Raw genomic sequence first — 9317 nt, 5'->3', positions numbered from 1 at the left:
TTGTAAAGCTATGCGAGTCTTAGGTTTCTTTGTGGGAATAATTGGTACAATTTCTTTAGTAACTAAAGATAGTTTAGACTTGAGTCTAAACTTGAGTCAGTTTAGATAGTGATTTTTCTAATATTCTTGTGCTTTTCATGTCTTTTAAAAAATTTAACAGGAAGTTCTAATATTCTAGTAGTCAGATCCTTTTCATTTCTATTGTTTAACCTGTGCCGCCTTTTCCCCTTAATCAATTTGCTAGAAATTTGTGGGGAGTTTTGTTTGTTGTCAGTTGTAGGGCTTGAACTCTGGGCCTAGGCACTGTCCATCAGCTCTTCAGCTCAAGGTGAGTGGTCTACCACTTGAGTCACAGAGCCACTTCCAGTTTTCTGGTGGTTTATTGGAGATAAGAGTCTCATAGACGTTCCTGAGCCACTGGCACCTGGCCTTGAGCCAGTTTTTGATTGGTTAATTGGAGATAAGAGTCTCAATTGGAGTTTTCTGCCCCGTGGGCTTCAAAGTGTGACCCTCAGATCCCAGCCTCCTGAGTAGCTAGGATAACAGGGGTGAGCCACCAGCACATGGCTTGGAGACTTAGGCTTTTATCTTGTTAAAAATGTTTTGGTGGGGGGCTGGGAAGGTGGCTCAGTGGTAGAGCGCTTTCCTTGCATGCATGAGGCCCTGGGTTCGATTCCTCAGTACCACATAAGCAAAAAGAAAAAAGCTGTTAGTGGCATGTTTTGGCGGGGGGCTGGGAAGGTGGTTCAAGTGGTAAGAGCGCTAGCCTTGAGCTGAAGAGCTGAGGGACAGCACCTAGGCCCAGAGTTCAAGCACCATGACTGACCAAAAAAAATTTTTTTAATTTGTTGGGATTATTTTATATTCTGTAAGTTATTTTGGAAGTCTAAATCTGTTTTAATGCTTTCTGCTGACGTTTGCCTATAGTAACTTGTTTCCTTGTTTGTTGTCTTCTGTGTGTGTGCGTGCGTGCGTGCATGTGTGTGTGTGTGCCACTCCTGGGACTTGAATTTAAGGCCAGGGTGCTGTCCCTGAGTATTTTTGCTCAAAGTTAGCACTCTATCACTTAAGCCACAGCTCCACTTTAGGCTTGTTGGTGGTTAATCAGAGATATGAGTCTCATAGACTTTCCTGTCTGAGCTGGTTTCAAACTGTGATCCTCAGATCACAGCCTCCTGAGTAGCTAGGATGCCAGGAGTGAGCCACCAGTGCCTACCTACATTTTATCTTAGGGTTTTGAACACATACTTTGTTTAATGTTGTGGGAACCCAAGGGCCCAAATTAGGGTGTTTTCCTCTAGAAAGAATTTGTACTTAAGTTTCACCAGGTTGTGCCCCTTACTTGGGATTGTTTCAGCCTCTTCCTAGAGTACAGGGTTAAGCCAGGCACTAGCTCTCCTAGTTATTCAGGAGGCTGAAATCTGGCCAGCTACCCTAGAAGTTTGCTAGACACTATCTCCAAAATAACCAGCAAAAACAGGGCTGGAGGCATAGCTCAAATAGTAGAGTACCATCCTGGAAATCGTAAGGGACTGAGTTCAAACCCCAGTACCACTAAGGAAAAAAAAAATACAGTCCAGGTTTAGAAGGCTGAGGGTATAGCTCACTGGCAGAGTGTTTGTCCAGCATGTCTGTGGCTCTGGGTTGGAGGTGAGGGTGAAAGTCCAGATTTAATTTAGGAGTCCCAAGTTTTTAACCTTTTACTTAGCTGATCCATGGTTTACAGAATTCACAACATTGATTTAGGCATTTGTCCTCAAGGCAAACCTGGTTCTACCACATGTTGCTCATCTTTTGTGAAGGCTTCAGCTTAATGATACATATTTTTTTCTCTGTTAGTATTTTCCCTTTTTTAACTAGCTCAGCAAAGTGGTAACAATTATGCAATTGCTATAATTGACCCAGAAGGTACTTGTATTTTAACGGGAGAGTGCTCCATATTATTCATGCTGCTAGGAATCTATTAACAAAGTTGTAACATTTTCTCCTTTGTTTTTCTAAATGTTTGGCACTTGCTTTACAGCAGCAGCTTCCTGAGATTCTGTCTTCAAACATTCTAGGTGGGAAGGTAGAGAAGTTAATGATGATCACACAGAGTATGAGTTCCATGCACCCAGGGCTGTGTAGGGCAGAGGAATAGCACTCAGGTGAAAAAGGTATCTTGCTGGTAGAGGTAAATAGGAGTTAGAAGGTCAAGTCTAGTTCATAAAGCAAAGGCAAAGATAAGCCCAGTGCTTGTGACTCATGCCTAAACTTACCTACTCAGAGGCTGAGATCTGAGGATTACAGTTCCAAGCCAGCCCAGGTAGGGAAGTTTGTGAGACTCTCATCTCCAATTAATCATCAAAAAGCCAGAAGTGAAGCTGTGGCTCACGTGGTAGAGAGCTAGCCTGGAGCAAAAAGAAGCTCAGAAAGCAGGTGGCTCATGCCTATAATTCTAGCGACTCAGGAGGCTGAAATCTGAGAATCACAGTTCAAAGCCAGCTCAGGCAGAAAAGTCCCTGTGAGAGTCTTATCTCTAATTAGCCACTGGAAAACCAGAACTGGTGCTGTGGTTCAAGTGGTAGAACGCTAGCTTTGAGTTAAAGAGCTCAGGGACAGAGCCCAGGCCCTGAGTTCAAGGCCCACAACTCCCAAAAAAAAAAAAAAAAAAAAAAGGTAAAAAGAAGCTCAGACTGCACTAAAGCCCCGAAAAGCAAAAATAACATAGGCATATGGTGAAAAAAAGTAAGAGCTACTGTTTTGAGACTCTCAGAGAACTGTAAATGCAGGGACATCAATTTGAGCTGAGAAATCTGGGAAGGCTTTGTGGAAAACTTAAGGCTTGGAGGTAAAGTGAAATCTAGTAGAGCTTTTTAGAAAACGGTGGGGATGTGGCATGGTATGGTAACCTAGGAGAGACATGATTAGGAGAGATATATAAGCACAATAGTGAGGGCTAGGAATGTGGTAGAGTGCTTGCCCTAGCATGCATGATGCCCTGGGTTTGATTCCTCACTACCACATACACAGAAAAAGCTGGAAGTGGCGCTGTGGCTCAAGTGGTAGAGTGCTATGCTAGCCTTGAGCAAAGGAAGCTCAAGCAGAGCACTGGTGGCTCACACCTGTAACCCTAAATACTCAGGAGGCTGAGATCTAAGGATGGCTGTTCAAAGCCAGTCTGAGCAGGAAAGCCCAAGAGACTCTTATCTCCAATTAACCATCAGAAAACCGGAAGGGGCGCTGTGGCTCAAGAGGTATAGCTCTAGCCTTGAGCTGAAGAGCATAAGGACAGCATCCATACCAACTTCAATCCCCACGACCGACCAAAAAACCCAAACAGACAATAGTGAGAAACTGGAAGAGCACCTAGCATTATAGTTATTTGTTGTCTGAAAGAAACTGAATTTTTTTTAAAAAGTGAGAAGTTGGTATTAGTGTATGGAGAACTGGAGTCTAGAGCTGTTGACATTATCCATGTAGGAGCAGATGAGGGACTGACCCTGATGCTGACATTAGAAATGATCAGCATAGGGAAAAAGAAATCACTGGTAATAAGATATATAGAAGCTACCTAGGAAATATCCTCACCATGACTGGGGATGGGACATCTCTATTCACTGGAATACCAGACCATTGGATGATTTTGAGATTTGTGTGGAATTTAAAGTAGTCTCATGCACCCTATTGTTAAAATGGAAGACGAAACAGGTTACTTCTGCATAGTTGAAACAACCTTCAGTTTATTAGATGAATAGCTGAATTTAAGATTGTGGAGGAGTACCTACTGCTTCCCCTCCCACATTCCTGACTTTTGCCCCTTCACAATCCCCAGGTCCCTACTGCCTTCCATAGGGTCTTTTTTAATTGAAAGAGTGATGAGCTGGGGGGTTACAGTTACATAGGTAAGGCATTAAGTACGTGTGTGTGTGTGTGTGTGTGTGTGTGTGTGTGTGTGTGTGTGTGTGTGTGTGTGTGTGTGTGTGTGTGTGTGTGTGTGTGTGTGTGTGTGTGTGTGTGTGTGTGTGTGTGTGTGTGTGTGTGTGTGTGTGTGTGTGTGTGTGTGTCTCATAGGGCTTGAACTCTGGGCCTGGTGCTTTCCCTGAGCTCTACAGCTCAAGGCTAGCTTTCTTTTTTTTGTGTGTGTGTGGGGGGGGTCCAGTCATAGGGCCTGAACTCTGGGCCTGGGCGCTGTCCCTCAGCTCTTCAACTCAAGGCTAGCACTCTACCACTTGAGCCACAGCGCCAGTTTCAGCTTTTTTCTTTTTGCTTATGTGGTGCTGAGGAATCGAACCCAGGGCCTCAGGCATGCAAGGCAAGTGCTCTACTACTGAGCCACCTTCCCAGCCCCACTCACAGGATTTTTAAATACATGCTCACAGCAGCTTGTGATATAACAAAGAAAGAAATAGCTGAAGGGAGATTTTCTTACAGTTAAGAGCATGAATTCAAACGTTAGTTTTACCATTACCATATGATTGTGAACATTAGCCAGTTTAGCAAAGTTGCAAAACAGCATTTTTAAAAAGTGAAATAAGAATCTAAAATATCTGGGCTGGGAAGGTGGCTCAGTGGTAGAGCACTTGCCTTGCATGCCTGAGGCCCTGGGTTCGATTCCTCAGCACCACATAAGCAAAAAGAAAAAATGCCGGAAGTGGCGCTGTGGCTCAGGTGGTAGAGCGCTAGCCTTGAGCTGAAGAGCTAAGGGATAGTGCCCAGGCCCAGAGTTCAGGCCCCACGACCGGACCCCAAAAAAAGAATCTAAAATATCAGGCTGGGAAGGTGGCTCAGTGGTAGAGTGCTTGCCTTGAATGCATGAGGCCCTGAGTTTGATTCCTCAGCACCACATAAGCAGAAAATGCCGGAAGTGGTGCTGTAGCTCAAAGTGGTAGAGCGCTAGCCTTGAGCCGAAGAGCTGAGGGACAGTTCCCAGGCCCAGAGTTCAGGCCCCACAACTGACAAAATAAATAAATTAATTAATAATAATCTAAAATATCAAAGTGCATCACACATAGAGTATTTCATAAAATTCATTAAGACATGTTTATGTATCACTTCAGTGGTCATGATATAAAATATATCTCTTACTGTGGGCTGAAGTAAAACAATATGGAAAAGCAATTACTAACCATTCTGAAGCTCACTTTCTATTAAATGGGCTAAAGTTTCTTTCATGGACTTGTAAGGAAAAAACTGCTAACTCTCTTTTCATTTCACTGGGGAAAAAAGCTTGTAATATCTATGGTTAGGGAAGGACTTTATTTATTTATTTATTTTTTGTCGGTGGTGGGGCTTGAACTCTGGGCCTGGGCGCTGTCCCTCAGCTCTTCAGCTCAAGGCGAGCGCTCTACCACTTCAGCTACAGCGCCACTTCCGGTTTTCTGGTGGTTTATTGGAGATAGGAGTCTCACGGTCTCTCCTGCCCGGGCTGGCTTTGAACCGCGATCCTCAGATCTCAGCCTCCTGAGTAGCTAGGATTACAGGCGTGAGCCACCAGCGCCCGGCTAGGACTTTATTTATTTTTTGTTGTTTTGTTTTAGTTTTGTAAATTGAACTCAGGGCCTTGCATAATAGACAAGCACTCTGCCACCGGGCCACCGACACATACCACCAGCCCTTTGTTTTTCATTTTACTCTTATTACAGGGTCCCATTAAGCTGCTCAGGCTGGCCTTAAACATGTAACTCCTGCCTCAGCCTCTTTAGTAGCTGTGATTATAGGTGCAGTATCACAGATGTGTACAACCATGTCTGGCTTTTATTTGGCCACAAAGGTGTTTAACATATAATTGTAGTTATGGCATGATATAAGTCCTATAATTTTATTAGTCTTCCAGTAAGCCAATTTCTTTCCCATATTTAATGAAATTATTTTTTGGGCCAGTCCTGGGGCTTGAACTCAGGGCTTTAGGCACTGTTCCTGAGCTTTTTTTTGCTTATGGCTAGAACTCTACCACTTAAGCCACAGTGCCCACTTCTGGCTTTTTTCTGTTTATGTGGTACTAAGGAATTGAACTCAGGATTTCAGGCATGCTAGGCAAGCACTCTACCACTAGGCCACATTCCTAGCCCTTTGATGAAATTTAAATAAGACAAATGTCATTATCTTATCCTGTTTGTACTTTCCTGCCCTCCTCACAATCAATGTGACACACACATACATACTTTTCCACCAAGACAAGAGGCTTCTTCACAGGCATATATGCTGGGAATATGGCTTAGTAGTAGCCTAGCATGCCTAGCATGCATGAAGCCCTGGGTTTGATTCCTCAGTACCACTTACACAGAAAAAGCCAGAAGTGAGGCTGTGGCTCAAGTGGTAGAGCACTAGCATTGAGCAACAGACAGGCTCAGGGACAGTACCCAGTCCCTGAGTTCAAGCCCCAGGACTGGAAAAAATAAAAAAAAATAAGTTCATGGGTTGAAGACTTTCATATAACACATGTTCTATTTTTATACATAATATGGGAAAAATAATAGTATTCCATTTTAGCCAAACACTTGTGGTTCATGCTGGGGTCCTAGCTATCCAAGAGGCTGAGATCTGAGGACCATGGTTGGAAGCCAGCCTGGGCAGAAAAGTCCATGAGACATCTCCAATTAACCACCAGAAACCAGAAGTGGAGCTGTGGCTCAAAGTGGTAGAGTCCTAGCTGTGAGCAAAAGAGCTCAGGGGTAACACCCAGACCCTGAGTTCAAACCTCATGACCAGGAAAAAAAAAAAAAAAAACAGAGCAAAAAGGGCTCTAGTGAGCTGGGAAGGTGGCTCAGTGGTAGAGTGCTTGCATGCATGAGGCCCTCGGTTCAATTCCTCAGTATCACATAAGCAGAAAAAGCCGGAAGTGGCGCTGTAGCTCAAGTGGTAGAGTGCTAGCCTTGAGCTGAAGAGCTGAGGGACAGCACCCAGGCCCAGAGTTCAGGCCCCACAACTGGCAAAAAAAAAAAAAGGGCTCTAGTGGTAGAGCACCTGCCTAAGTGCAAAGCTCTCAGTTCAAATCAATACCATTTAAAACAAACCCTGAGCACACCTATAATGGGATTATGCTACTTAAGAAGCAAAGGCAATAGGATCAAGAGTTCAAAGCTGGGCTGGGAAGGTGGCTCAGTGGTAGAGCGCTTGCCTTGCATGCCTGAGGCCCTGGTTCAATTCCTCAGCACCACATAAGCAAAAAGAAAAAAGCCGGAAGTGGTGCTGTGGCTCAAGTGGTAGAGCGCTAGCCTTGAGCTAAAGAGCTGAGGGACAGTGCCCAGGCCTAGAGTTCAGGCCCCACAACTGGACCAAAAAAAAAAAAAAGAGTTCAAAGCCAGCCCAGGCAAAGTCAGTAAGACCCTATTTCAAAAACAAAATAAACTGGAAAATAAAATAAAATAAATAAACTGGGCTGGGAATGTGGCTTAGTGATAGAGTGCTTGCCTGGCATGCATGAAGTCCTGGGTTTGATTCCTCAGAAGCAGAAAAAGCCAGAAGTGGCGCTGTGGCTCAAGTGGTAGAGCACTAGCCTTGAGCACAGAGAAGCTCAGGGACAGTGCCCGGGTCCTGAGTTCAAGCCCCAGGACTGCTCCCCACACTCCCCCACCCCCCCAAAAAAAACATAAAATAAACCTAAAAGAAGCTACATGGGAGGCTGAGAACCAAGAGAATCATGGTTTAAGACCAGCAGGGGAAGAAAAGTTCATAAGACCCCTTTCAGTTCATAGCTGGGCACACACACCTGTCACATAAAACTATATGAAAGACTGAAACTTGGCAGGCTGCAGGGCCAGGCAAGCTGGGGCAGAAAAGTAATCAAGACAATGTTTCCACAGAGGAAAGCTGCATGTAGTGGCATAAATCTGTGATCTCAGAGATGATGGGAACTCTAAAGTAAGTGGATTGTGACTCAGGTCTATCCTAATATAATCAATGAAAAATAGAGCTGGAGGCATGATTCAAGTTTAACAAGCACAAAACCTGAGTTTTAAATCCCAATCCCAATGCCATCAAAAAGGGGATTGGGGGTCGGGGTGGGCCCGGGAAGGTGTCTCAGTGGTAGAGTGCTTGTCTTGCATACATGGGGCCCTGGGTTAGATACCTCAGCACCACATAAGCAGAAAAAGCCAGAAGTGGTGCTGTGGCTCAAGTGGTAGAGCACTAGCCTTGAGCTGAAGAGCTGAGGGACAGCGCCCAGGCCCAGAGTTCAGGCCCCATGACCAACAAAAAAATTTAAAAAAATAATAAATGTCTAAAAAAAGGGGATTTGGGGAGTGTAGTTCAAGTGTTAGAGCACTTGCCTGGTATGAATAGACCCTGTGTTCAATGTCCTGTGTTCAATTCCCAGTACTGAAAAAAACAACAATATCTACCTACTATTGAAAGGTGGTCCCATCTCTTTCTACAATGTCTTAAAAGGTTAGTCTTAGCCAGGTACCAGTGGCTCACGCCTGTAATTCTGGCTACTCAGGAGGCTGAGATCTGAGAATCACGGTTCAAAGCCAACCCAGGCAGGAAAGTCTGTGAGACTCTTATCTCCAATAAACCACTAGAAAACCAGAAGTGGAGCTGTGGCTCAAGCAGTACAGCGCTCACCTTGAGCTGAAGAGCACAGGGACAGCGCCCAAGCCCAGAGTTCAAGCCCCATGACTGAGTCCCCCCCCCCAAAAAAAAAGGTTAGTCTTGTGGCCTTTGTGAATTCTACCCCTTAAGGGGATATGAGGCATTTTAGGCTAAAGCAAACATTTTTGCCTTGATACTCATGGAACAACTAGTTGGAAACTGGCCAAGAGCTGCTGATCCTAACAGGTGGACTGGTGATGCCTCACTGCAGATGTGATGACAAACTGAAACTGTCTCTGGCACCTGTTCTCTGCTTGTCTTTCACTACTATACTCCTGCTTCAACCTAGTGTACCTTTTTGCCCTGTACTTATGATTTGTTTTTTTTTTTTTTTTTTTTTTGTCGGTCATGGGGCTTGAACTCTGGGCTTGGGCGCTGTCCCTCAGCTCTTCAGCTCAAGGCGAGCGCTCTACCACTTGAGCTACAGCACCACTTCCAGTTTTGTAGTGGTTTATTGGAGATAGGAGTCTCACGGTCTTTCCTGCCCGGGCTGGCTTTGAACCGAGATTCTCAGATCTCAGCCTCCTGAGTAGCTAGGATTACAGGCGTGAGCCACCGGCGCCCGGCCTGTACTTATGATTTGAATAAACTTCCAGTTCTATTCTTCTACAATCTTTTTGGCCTTCAGAATGTGCTCTCCTCTTTTATTATTCTGCTGTATAATATCCAATATTTTTTTAACTCATCTTTTTTTTTTATTGTAAAGATACTATACAGAGGGTTACAGTTACATGAGTGAGGTAATG

Source organism: Dipodomys merriami, unplaced genomic scaffold (assembly GCF_024711535.1).
Source record: "Dipodomys merriami isolate MVZ:Mamm:240054 unplaced genomic scaffold, mDipMer1.0.p SCAF_156, whole genome shotgun sequence".
NCBI classification, from domain to species: Eukaryota; Metazoa; Chordata; class Mammalia; order Rodentia; family Heteromyidae; genus Dipodomys; species Dipodomys merriami.
This window is presented reverse-complemented; position numbering follows the sequence as displayed.